Below are 13,711 nucleotides of genomic sequence, written 5' to 3' on the forward strand. Positions count from 1 at the left end.
CCTCCGGCAGAATTAATCTGAATGTTTTACCTCGCACTCCACCACACCGTTTGTCTAAGTGAATCGAAACCTTTGGCAAGCACATGTTCTCATCCACCAGCCTTGCTCTGGGCAGAGTCAAATCCAGTTCCCTGCTTGGTCTGTACTGCCATGCACTTTGGGATTCAGTTGCCTGGGTTTTGCCTACAATCATGTCTCACACAGGCCATCCAAGATGACCGCAATGAAGGAACATTTGTGATCAGGTATTGGCTGGCACTACAGAGCTAGTTTGGGCGATGTGCACCAGTGTGAAACGCCTAGATGAGGTCTACAGGTTTCTCCGGTGATGTCCAATCCGCTCTGATGAACATACCCTTCTATGGCTCCCACTTGATCGACGAGAAAAGCAGACTTGGGCCTTGAGCAATTTAAAGATAGCAGCACCACGGCTCACTGTTTAAGACTGTCTGTTTCAATGCTTCAATTCTATCAGTAGTTTCCCGGCATCCCTTGCTTATGGTAGGGGCTACCATAAGCTACCAATACCAATACCGTTGGCTCCAGCCAATGCGTCCAGTCCAGCACGCTTCTCTGCCATCTCACGGCCAAAGTTCACAAAGACAACATAGACAGCAGGGACAGGTTTCAGCGCGGTCCCCAATCCCTCCAGCTGCCTTAAAACTATTTAGTGTCACCCTCCAGTTACACAGCTACCCTGTTGGAGGCAGGCTCTGACATTTTCTCCCAGGGTGGCAAGCAATCACTTTTAATATGTGGTGCTGCAAATTGTCCATCAGGCAATGCCCTACCATTTATTTCCACCCAGCCACACCTTCCACCACCAGCTGACGGAGGACCATCTGTCCATTTTGCCGCAGGAACTACAGGCCCTTCTGGCCAAAGAGGCCATAGAGACGATACCGACAACAGAAGTAGGAACCGGCTGTTGCTCCCACTATTTTCTGCTGCTGAAGAATGACAGAGGCCTCTGTCTGATTCCAGACCATAGCCCTCTTAATGTTTTTCTGCGAAAGGACAAATGGAAGACACTCACTCTGTCTCAGGTTTTGACTGGCCTCGAACTTGTAGATTGTGTGATAGTGTGAAACTGTAGGGTGCTGGTTTGCACATCACTGTCTTTATGGCCCACAGGCTTATTGGGGGGGCTGGAGCATTTTCATTTTATTCTGCTCCCTTTTGTTCTCACCAGTGCTCCTCTGTTGTTTGCAAAATTTATGCCAGTGGTCATGACGCATCTTTAGAGGTCAGGGTCCCAGTCTTCAATTACCTTGATGAATGGCAGTTAAAGGGAGGCTCACCCCAGGCAGTTGTCACCCACCTCCACTACAGCGGACCTCCTAACATCGTTGGGGTTCATTATCAATGTGCTGAAGTCACACCTGACCCTTTCGTAGACCCTCTCGTTCATCGGAGCTATTTTGGAAACAGTGCAGTTTTGTGCCTTGCCCCAGGGTAGAGTGTCCAGGACATTTAGGCTATAATCCCAATGTGTCAGCCTCTATCCTGGATCTCAGTGAAAGTTGCTGTGAGGCTGCTGGGCTACTGACCGCCTGCATCCTGCTGGTGAAGCATGCCAAGTGGCAAATGCGGGCTCTTCAGTCAGATTAGAAGTCAAAGCGGACACTGGACCAGAGGATCTGTCCCCTCAAGTCCAGATTTCGGAAGCTGTGGGCCATATGATTGGTGTTTAAAGTGGTCCTGCCGTCCATCGAAGAGAGGCTGGTAAAGTGCTCATAGACAACATGATTGCTATGTGGTACTGCAACACGTAGGGCAATGTAGGATCATAAACCCTAGGTCTGGTGGCGCTATGCCTCTGGAAGTAGTTGGATCACCAGGTGTCAGGAATCCGGTTGTTGCCTCTATATTGGGTCAAGGAAAACATCAGGTCACGAAGAGGTTTAGAACCATTGTCAAGCCTAGCTTGGTAAACATTTGGGAAAACCTTTGCATGAGGAATTGCACACAGTAAGATGGCCACCGTGTTGTTTGCAGTCTAGTTTTCATTTTTAACACACCTGTGTAATAATATCCACATTTGTAAAGCGCACAATCACCCGTTAGGGTCTCTTGGCGCTGGGGGCCGTCGGGAAGATTAAGCAAGCTATTGCCCAGAGTCACATGGTGCTGGGCTAATCTGCCGCCGGTGCCGGGGATCGAACCGTGATCCCCAGATTCCGGAGTCAGTCGCCCTGGCCGCGGCGCCACACCTCTTCCTGTGTAGTCACTAATGGTTAAGACAGGTGCGCGCGCTTCCCTTGGCGCACTTCAACTGAATTCCGGAGAGAGTAGTTGAGTTAGCGTTTCCTCCGCACTTCTTTCAAGTGCGTAGGTTCGAGTTCGCAGTTTTCATAGAAATAATTTAGAGAGTATTCAGACGTTTCCAGAGTCCAGACGGATATCCATGGAAGCGTTCAGAGAAGTATCTGACATTTTCGTGAAATCCGTATCGTAGCAGCTTCTCGACACAGAACTGGCAGAGAAGCTCTTATCCTCTTTGCAAGAGAGGTTAGCAGTGAGAGTGCATAGGAGAGTGGAGCAACTTTCAAGTAAGATGCATTTGCCGTTCCTGTTATCTCCGCCCAGGTTGCTGCAGTATTAAACCCCCAGCAAGGTCTTGACTGAGGATTTCCCTTGCGTTCTTACCTTTTCCTTTCCTTCCCTCCTCCCCTTCCCTGTTCCTTTTTGCGCGTTGCTTCTTCAGTGTTTGGAACCAACGTGGGAAATTCCGCAACTGTGCAAGATACTGAACTATTCAATTATACAGTTAGGTTTAACGGAACTCCCCGTCAGGCATACAGGTACAATGAATATCAGCATTGTTTGTCTCTAACACTTTCCTTGCATAGTCATACACTTAATGTCGTATGTTCATTTACAGCTGCAGGGAGTCAGTCGCAACACAAAGACAACCTTAGAAGAGGGGCCATAACTCTTTCTTAGACTGGTAGGAAACTCTCTGTGATGTTATATGATATTTAGAGTGTTAGAGAGAAGCTGTTTATCTTTTGCCCCTTTGTGCATTAGGTATCTTCTCCTTCCTGAGAACTACACGAAGACTATCAAGGAGCCGAGAGTGAGGAACAGTGTCAGAAGGAGTTGTCTCTTCTTTCTCTTGCACTTCCCCTTTCCCCTCTGTTGGTGAACTTGCTCTGTACATTTGAGTGAGGATACTGGTAGATCGTCACTTCTACCTCCGTGACGATTGGAGCACCTTGACACTAGGGGATTTTCCTGGTGATGCACGACCTGGCAGAATCTTTAAATACCAGGCGGACAGACTTAGCCACTGACACATAGAGGATCGCAAATGGCAGCTACAACCGGAGGTGTGCAGGGTATCTTTTCCTAATGGGAGATATTTGACTTGATCTTCTTTCAACCACCAAGAATGTGCAATGTCAGCATTTTTGTGTTGTGGTGTTCCTAAAACGTTTCTCTCTCGGAGACGCATTACGTCTAGAGTGGAACTCAGGACTTCTGTATGCCTTTCTGCCACTATCTCTCCTACCCGAAGTTTTGAAGAAGACCTGAAAGATACAGCCACAAGTCAAGCTAGTGGCACCGGACTGGGCAAAGAGTATGTGGTGCCTGAAACTCCTGGGCATGAGCATCTGTCCTCGATTCAGGCTGCTGCTTCAGGAAGATCTTCTGTTGCAGCAGTAGGACCATGTCCTGCACCCAGGCTTGCAAACTCTCCATCTCCATGCTTGGATATTGAGGGACAACAGTTGACTGCTTTCAACCTACCTCTCGAGGTCTTTCATGTAATGTTGGCAGCCAGGTATCCTTCAATGGAATCGGTGACATTGGGACAAGTTTGTAGGTTGGTGTGGTACACGGCAGATCGACCCACTTCAAGCTAACCTATCCTGTTTTGTCTATAGCTCAGCAAGGATTGTATGCAATTTGTCAACTCTTTTTTGAAGTTACCAGATAAGCCCACCTTGTTTAAATCACTTGTTGTGATGTGTTTTATGAGAGGTTAGCAGCATTTGTTATTTACTAGACCTTCCATTATGCTTCACTGGGACCGTAGCGTTTTCCTCACATTCCTAATGTTTGATAGTTTTGAACCGCTTCACAGCTGTCCATTGGAGCTTTTCACTCCAATTACTGTTTTCCTCATCACCATAACATTGGCAAGGTGTATGGGTGAGCTACAAACTCTTGTTTAACCCATCATATATAACACACTTTATGGTCTTTCTAGTGTTATGGACTTGAGATTGGTCATGTCGGACAAAGCATCACCATTCGGTATTCTTCGCTGCACCTCATCCCTCTAATGTGTGGGAAGGAATCCATTGCTTGAATCCTGAAGGAGCCCTGAGCTTTTACATTGATGGCACCAAACATCATTGTGTGAACGATGCTTCTCGTTGAATTCGCTAGAGTAAAGAAGGGTAAGGCAGTGCAGAGAGTACCTTCACTCGCGGATTGTTCTTTGCATCAAAATGTGCCATGACTTGCTAAGAAGCAGCCACCAGAAGGCTTGCAGGCTTATGCCACCAGAACCAAGCCTGCTATCACTGCTTTGGCACACGCAGTGCCTGCTCTGGACATGTGCCAGGCTGCTCTGTGGGCATCAGTGCATACTTTCTTCACACACTACTGCCTGTACCGCCAGGTCCTATGCCCACTCGATCCTGCAGGGACCTTCTGTAATAAAGTTGAGGAATATGTGCTTAGAAGTATTCATCAGAACAAGTTTCTTACCTTTAGTATTCTCTTTTTGATGAATGTTGTATTGAGCCGAAGATTCTTCTCCGAAGTCCAGGCTACTGGTCAAAGCCAATAGGAAGCAGGGCTCTGCGTCTCCGGGTGTGGACAGCCTAGAAAGCAATTGACGTCAGCTTGCAGAGGTAACACTTATATGCACCTCCGCATGTCACTTCTGGAATGGAACAACATCTGTGCAGACCCGCACATTCCCACCGACATAAAGAGCTACTACTGGGTATTTCCCAGATCCTGTCTGATGCCTGGGGAATATTCATCAGCGAGGACTGACTAGAGTGTTACACAAGGTAAGAAACTTGTTTGCCACTTTCTATCTCAACGGAAACCAGAAAGAGAATCCTAGCCCTCCACCCGACCCCCATTTAAAGTTGGATGTTGAGAATTAAACAATCACTTACCGGTCACAACTGAATAATGCTTGTGAAACCTTTGTACTGTGTATTAATTACATCATCTATATTTAATATGTCTGTGCAGCATGTCCTTTTCAGGCGCTCAATGGATAGATAATACAGAGATAGTTAGTTACATTACATTTATTCTGCACACAAACATTCTGTTTATTGTTTCAGGAAATAGATAGATTGACAAAATGCAGATTGAAGATTGAAAAGCCTTCCCAGACCAGGGCTCTGCAATTTGGAAGTTGGTATGGTGTGAATAGTGAGCCAGACACAGCGATTAAGCCTAAGGTGAGTGAGTAATAATAACAGGAGTTTTCATTAATGACCTCTTGCTCTCACTGAGTGACCTGCAGACCCAGAAGTGGCATCATCTGAACCCCTTGAAGCCCAACTGACCATTCGTTGTCACTATCTAGGAAAAACAAGGCTCTCGAGCCTCCGAAGTTCACCTGTGGTACCAGGCATTACTTACAAGGCCTTCTACACCACGATCCCTGTTTACCTAGCCAACGTGGGGGCAAATTATCAAGCGGCATCAATAATTATCACTGGCCGCACTCAGCGTTAAAAATTGTATCGCTGGCTATCGCTGGTAATTAACGCCATGCTAGCGCTGTATTAACAACTCATAGCGCAATGCGATCATTTTACAGCAAAAGTGGTGTTTTCCATGGAACATCGCTGGTTTTTCATCGATGTTCCATGGAAAACGGCGATAACCTTGCTGATACGACCCTGTGGTCGTATCAGCATAATCCACGCCCAATGGTAAGTATACCTAAGTCAGCATTTTTGCAGATGTTAGTTTTTGGTGAAAACCACGGATTTTCACAAAAACTAACGTCGTGAAAAATGCATGGGCCTCCTTGTATATATTGCGATGTGCACATCAGCGATCATTTTCAAGGAGTACGGCCCAGTGACGCCCACTTTGCATCTTATTAGAGATGCAAAGAGAGGCGTTGGGAAAACGGGTGCTAACATGTGCTAATGCATGTTATCACCAACTTGTAAATAGGGCGATACAAATAATGCCGCTTTAGCAGCAGAAAGTGCAGCTAAAGCGCCGATACTGCCTTTGTTAATATGCTCCAAACTATGCCTATTTATGTTGGGTTCGGGAAGACGAGACGTGAAACAGTGAGTGCAAAAATAACAGCTGATGGACAGAATGTAGAACAATGTCATACATTCACCCCAGTCCAGAGATCAGGGCCTAATTCCATCGTTTTTTGCACTCCACACCACCCCAGTTCAGACATGGCCATATGCAAATCAGCCTTGACCCTGTGCCTCATGGGAACAGTCCAGCCCGAACTGCCAAGCCATGTCTTTCCCAGACCGGAATCAAGCATCCTAGGACCGGTTTCTGGCTATCAGCCGTCTTCAGCCAGGATAGCTTGACTCCAGTGGTGTGGAGAGCCTGGGACTCACGTCTGAGCATACCCATCCCACTCGGGGTGACAAATGCAAAAAAAACAGTTGATGGACAGAATGCAGACCAATGTCATACATTCACCCCAGTACAGAGATCTGGGCCTAAAACCATCATTTTTTGAAACAGTGAGTGGCAGATAACCTTGTTCATTAGTCATTGTGAAGTCCTGCACCCAGCATAGCCTCCTTCCCTCAGCTGGCTCCACAACCGTCTCCCATGAATGCCCGATACAGTTCTCTTGGTGCATTCCATAGGAGAACAACCACGAGCCATCCAAGCATGAGGACGCAACCCACACAATACCAAGGATACAACACCTCCTCGTCCCATAACTGAGAAACAAAAACAACAAACATGTCATTTACATTTCAAAGTCCTTAAATCTATAGGGTAAAACAATTCTCCTGCCAGATCTAACAAGACAGTTCAGGGCACCATTGTTAACATTCCTTGCAGAAGGGTCGGAGACATTTGGGCAATAGGTCGATCCGGAGTAGGTGCACCGTCTAGATGCTCAACGTGCTCATAACCACCTTCCCCACTTTACTTATTATCTGAGCTTGTGTTGCATCGGTGAGAATGACTTTGCTCAAATTCCACCAACCCTTGTTTCTCAGAAACACCGAGTTTCTTCCCACCCTTTCAAGCAGGGCAGGACTGGGAATCCAAAGCAGCCCTGGCAATTTCTTTAGACTATCCCCCGTACGGTGCCTAGCGAGTGAGCGCAGTGCAGAGAGCGAGTCTGATCATTGGTGGGGGATTTGAGGGGTTCCCCCCCCCCAAGAAAAGTTTGGAGAAAGAAAGGCCAAAACTGTGAATTTTACAACACATTTTTCATTGCATATTTAATTGTGCTAACTTTCAAAGCATAATAAATTACCTTAGGGAGCGCCAGGATACCCAGTAATATGAAACCATGTACATTCTTTAAAAGAACACCAAAAAAGACACAAGAGAGTAGTAAATCAGAGAACACAAAGTAAAAGACAGACTAGCCCCTGTACAGTGCGTACCCAGGCCAGAAAGCATAGAAATGTTGCACATAAACAGCCAGGCCACTGAGGCTAGAAACCTGGAAATATCGTGCATACACACCTAAGCCAAAAAGCATAGAAATGTTGTACATAAGCATTCCGGGTAGAAACAGCAGAAATGTCACATACAAGCACCCAGGCCGTAAGCATAAAAATGTCACACATAAACACTCAGAGCAGAAAGCATGGAAATGTCACACATATGCACCCAAGCCAGTAAGTGTGGAAATGTCACACATATGCACCCAAGCCAGTAAGTGTGGAAATGTCACACATATGCACCCAAGCCAGTAAGTGTGGAAATGTCACACATATGCACCCAAGCCAGTAAGTGTGGAAATGTCACGCATATGCACCCAAGCCAGTAAGTGTGGAAATGTCACACATATGCACCCAAGCCAGTAAGTGTGGATATGTCACGCATATGCACCCAAGCCAGTAAGTGTGGAAATGTCACACATATGCACCCAAGCCAGTAAGTGTGGAAATGTCACACATATGCACCCAAGCCAGTAAGTGTGGAAATGTCACACATATGCACCCAAGCCAGTAAGTGTGGAAATGTCACGCATATGCAACCAAGCCAGTAAGTGTGGAAATGTCACACATATGCACCCAAGCCAGTAAGTGTGGAAATGTCACACATATGCACCCAAGCCAGTAAGTGTGGAAATGTCACACATATGCACCCAAGCCAGTAAGTGTGGAAATGTCACGCATATGCACCCAAGCCAGTAAGTGTGGAAATGTCACACATATGCACCCAAGCCAGTAAGTGTGGAAATGTCACACATATGCACCCAAGCCAGTAAGTGTGGAAATGTCACGCATATGCACCCAAGCCAGTAAGTGTGGAAATGTCACACATATGCACCCAAGCCAGTAAGTGTGGAAATGTCACGCATATGCACCCAAGCCAGTAAGTGTGGAAATGTCACACATATGCACCCAAGCCAGTAAGTGTGGAAATGTCACACATATGCACCCAAGCCAGTAAGTGTGGAAATGTCACACATATGCACCCAAGCCAGTAAGTGTGGAAATGTCACGCATATGCACCCAAGCCAGTAAGTGTGGAAATGTCACGCATATGCACCCAAGCCAGAAAGCATAGCAATGTTGTACATAAGTACTGAGGGCGGAAACAGCAGAAATGTCACATATAAGCACAGAGGCCAGTAAGCGTAGAAATGCCACACATGTACCATGGCCAGAAGCATAGAAATGTTATACATAAACTGACAGGCCACTGAGGCTAGAAACCTTGGCAATGCCACACATAAGCGCCCGGGCCAGACAGTGTGAAATGTCACACCTAAGCACCCAGGCCAGCTAGAAACATGGGTGGGGTGCAAGGGCAGGGTGATACTCAGGAATGCACACAGAGGGATAGGAGCAATAGAATTGGCCAGGGCATTGGAGACACTGGTAGGGGTAATGAGAAACCCGGAATCGGAATCGGGCAGATCAAAACATAGGACAGAAAAGCGAGCAGTAAAGGCAAAACATAGGGCAGACAAACAAGCAGAAAAGGGGAAAATGGCAGAAAAACAAGCTGAAAAGGGAAAATGGCAGAAAAACAAGCGGAAAAGGCAAACCAGAGCAGAAGAAGGCAAAACTAAAAGCAGGAAAGCAAGCACAAAAGGCAAAGCAGAGGGCAGAAAACCCCCAAACCGAGGGCAGAAAAACCAGCAGAAAAGGCAAAGCAGAGCAGAAGAGGACAGAACAGGAGGGGCAAAAAAATGAGCAGAAAAGGCACAATAAGGCTAGAAAAATGAGCATTAAGGCAAAAACAGAAGGCAGAACAGCAAGCAAAAATGGCAAGAAAAACAGGGCCGAAAAATTATCAGAAAACACATACCTGAGCAAGAAACAAGCATAGGAGGATCAAACAAAGGACAGCAGGTAGACAGGCAGCAGAAGGTAGCTGACTGCAGGTAGACTGGATGGGAGAATTGTTGCAGGGGAAGCTGGCAGGAGGGCCTGCTTGGAATTTTGAAACAGGTAGAGAGAAACTCCTAGGTGGGACTGTCCCTAGGGAGGAAGGAAACTTTGGACAGACTGAGGCCAGAAGGTGCACGTTTATAGAATACCCTTCAAAAGAATTTGTCTAAAAATCCATTGGCTTTTCAGGGACAGCTCTGAACTAAAGGTTCTGTACAGGGAATGCCATGATTTGTGTGGCTCGCTGAGCATGGAATACAGAAACAAAATTGTGATCTAGAAAGCCGGGAACATTCCGCTGAGACATTTGGAAATGTTACTATGATTTTTTATGAAACGTTTTTGATATTTTATTCTTGCTTAATGCAAGGACTGAACTCCAGGCTGTGAAGCTAGATTACATTTCTCAAAACTAACATTTATTATTTACAGCCCTTTGAAACAAGTTGCAGTCTGAAGTTTTATATTACAAAGGAGCTATTGTTATCAGTATTTCAACGTGTGAGACTCCCACTGGGGGTTGGGGTATCCGGGGTGTGTGTGTGTGTGTGTGGGACAACTATCAGGGTACCTGGATCTGGCAATCTACGAGGCAGTTAGAAAAGCTCTTGATGCCAGGCAGGGAACAGGGGAAAAGAGTGCCGGGTTTGGATTTTAAAGGGCTCTTTTCTCATCCGTTCTACTACAGATGGGGAAGTAATGGATCCAAATGCCTCCGTAATTAATTCCTGACACACCACATACCCAGGGAATGCCCTACGAGTGCAGTTGGTGGCATGTAGTGCTTTACAATGCGGTGCTTCCCCTTTACCCTGAGCAGTGGCCAGGTGGGATGAGGTCCATACATCTTCCAAGTGGGCAATCTCCAACTTGGAAAGGTGAAACTACCGGTACAGACATCTAGTGGATACAGGTGATCTAAGTATCGGGTTTGAAATGTATTTATAATTTTGAACACTTTTTTCTTTAAGAGCACCAGTTCGTAGTAGCAAACAGATTACAGTGGTCCTGATGAAAGCAATGACAATCTGTGTCAAGAATTGCAGAAACATGTTGACCCTACAATACATCTAGATGATCCAAGATTAACTGGATTGTCCCTGTCTACTTTTTAATATTGGTAGAGTGGGTAGCAACAGAATAAAGCCACGTTCAGCACCCCCTCATCCAATTTTATTTCACACACATTTTCTCTTGTCTTTTTCACTATTTTTTGCACTACGACATCAGTCCCCTTCCTTAACATCCTCTCAGTTGAGAAGCAAGACCACGTTAATCTATCTGACCATGAGAGGGTTTTTACAATCTTAGCCCTCCATGAGAAAGACAATAGATAACACCATCAGTGGTCTCAGAAGGAACCCAAATGATGAAGGGCGGTTCCGTGTGGTGACTGATGGGCATCCTTATATGATCACTTGTTGGGTTTAATTTAAGGGTGACCCTTGTCTTTATAGTTTATACTCAGCATGGTATTGGAGTCCTCTGTAGGCGCTCATCTGGCGTTCTTGTTCTTGTTATTCCAGACCCTCTGACACTTCTTGTCTTATAGTGCTTTACAATGACCATCCAACCCTTCCGGCAGACTGTTAGTGGGGAGAGCAATTTAAGGACAGTCTTAGAAGCAGAGGGCAAGCAAATACGAGTGTGCGGGATGGAAGGTGATTAGGAACGGGCAAGAAACGAGATAAGAACATGATGTAGAAGCCTGTTTACAGAACCTACTCTCAGAGTGAGCGAAAACAAGATCACCCCTGAGGTGGGCTCTTAAATAAAAAAGAAGCCCTGACAATGGTCATTAAATGGGAGCAGTAATTGATCCCTGCTCTTGGGGAGGGCTGAACACAGAAAGAGGCATGACGCATGCATGCCATGGACAAATGGGGAGAAAGATTAGGGGAGCGACAATGGAGCCAGCAAATTGAAAGACTGTTGGCGAGCTGAAGCCCACAAACTATATGCAGCATGTCTCTTTATCTAAAACCTAAAAAGGGAAGTAAACGGCAGCAAAAATAACATGGATCCGGGTAGTCGGGTCTGGTGGCTCGGTGGACTAATTTGCCCACCTGAGGGGCCTGTGTTCAACCTCATGGCCAAATCCTGGTGGGTCCACTCAGCCTGATAAAATGAGTACCATTGAGTTGGGTAACAATAAACATCTGCTAAGATGCCTCCGGGTGAACGTGCGCTTTACAACTATATGTTATGTTGTAGCAGCTACTGAGGATATGGAGGCTTCAATAGAATCTTTGTTTTTTAAATGCATCAAAAAGCTATGCAAGATGAGGGGTTTGGACGGAAGAAACATATGATTTTCAACATGGAGTGAACATGTGGTGAGAGCGGAGGGAAAAGCAGCACACAGCGCAGTGAGTAAGAAATAGATTAATTCCTCTGACATGCTAAAAGCAAAAGAGAAAAGTTGTTCCCTCAGTGTGAGCATTTTAAGCATACAAGTCATCCAATCAAAAGGGTGGCAAAGAAGCTTCTCTCTGGGAAGGAACAGACTCAAGAAAAGGAACAAGCAAATGAGTTACAAGAAAATCCAAACAATGGTTAGTGATGGGCTTACTGAGGCTACCTTAAGTATTGTTGTTCACAATAGTCTTCGACAACAGACATGTCAAAACTGTCTGTAGGCCATACCCAACCAGACTGGTTAATGAACATGCTAACTCGGGCCCAACTGCTCCTTCCACCTGTGGTACCCTCCTTCCCCGCTGCAGCCCTGGAAAAATAAATGTAATTAAAACAAGTGGACAGCTAACCCAAAACTACAACAGCCAAGCTAAAATAATAAAAGCACCAAGCAGGAGAGTACTAACATCATAAACCAGACAATAAAGGAGATTTAGACTCAGACTCACCAAATACAAGCAAATAGGAGTGCCAAACAAACTTTTAAAAATATTTCTAGAATGATTAATCACTCGCCGGTTGCAGAACGTAACAGGATTCTGTGTAGCACTGCCTGTCTCTGTGATACCACCTTTGTTGATATATGAATATTTCTGCTGTAAGCAACATCTGCCCATCTGCTCTTTGGATACTGCAAGTTGGAAGCCATTACTCTGTGCCTCACTTCTCTTAGAAAATGAGTACTGTTTATTTTTTTCGGAGTTTCAAAAAACCTTTATTGAAACCTTGTACGGTACATCAGTGCAATAAACATTCCGGCGGATCAAAAAGTGCATTACATATCAATATTGTACACCTTCCCGTATCAATATGTATCAATAACATTTCAGTAATAACTCCCCCCCTCTTTATTGCCTTCGATGACCACCTGTTCTCTGATAACACAATCAATATGATACATCAGTTAGATCAACAACAGACAATTTAGACAATGGTGATTCTTCTTATCAGCTGTCACTGGATGATATATAGTTCGATAACATGATCTATCTAGCGCCTGCTACTTTCCTGTAGAGCCTTCCAGGTCTATTACCGGTGGGGCCCTAGCATCGCGTTCCCAGCAGCGTTCGCATCCCATCCAACCATATCTCACTTCTGTGCCCCGTTCGACCAGCATAACCTGAATGCTTAGAGCAGGTTTACGTTAGCTTCAGCGCCATTTTCTACTCCCACCTCGATGTCTCCTTGTCTCTTATCGGCAGCGTCATCATGTGCTAGTAAATAATTGGTCAGTGGGCCCCAGATGTCCTTCGGGCAGGACTTCGTGGGTAACAATTCAGCATAAGAGCTTAGGTTTTCCTGCCATGTAGTCATGGTTTAAATCCAACATTTAAATTTGGGAGTCCTCCCCCAGCGACATGCAATCTGTCTCTTCGCCAAAAGCAGGCTCACAGCCAGGAATTTCTTGTGCGGGGTGTTAATGTCTCTCTAAAGACCGCGAAAATGCACCTAAATAACAAGGGACTTGGCATTAGCCTCTAAACAAGAAACCGAATAGCTGTGAGGGGCGCAGGGAGGCCGATACAAAACAAAGAGGTAAGACCCGCCCAGACCGCGCTACAGATGTTATTGTTTATATGTCTCTCTGAGACGCCGCACGGCGCAATGTAAATTCGACCGAGAGAACCTTGATTACCAAAGGGGAGTAAAACTCGGTAGTGGTGCATGCCAGCACTAGCTATGAAGAACTGAGACACGCTATATTTGTGTCTAAAGATATATATCGA

This window comes from Lissotriton helveticus, chromosome 8 (genome assembly GCF_964261635.1).
Source record: "Lissotriton helveticus chromosome 8, aLisHel1.1, whole genome shotgun sequence".
Classification (NCBI taxonomy): Eukaryota; Metazoa; Chordata; class Amphibia; order Caudata; family Salamandridae; genus Lissotriton; species Lissotriton helveticus.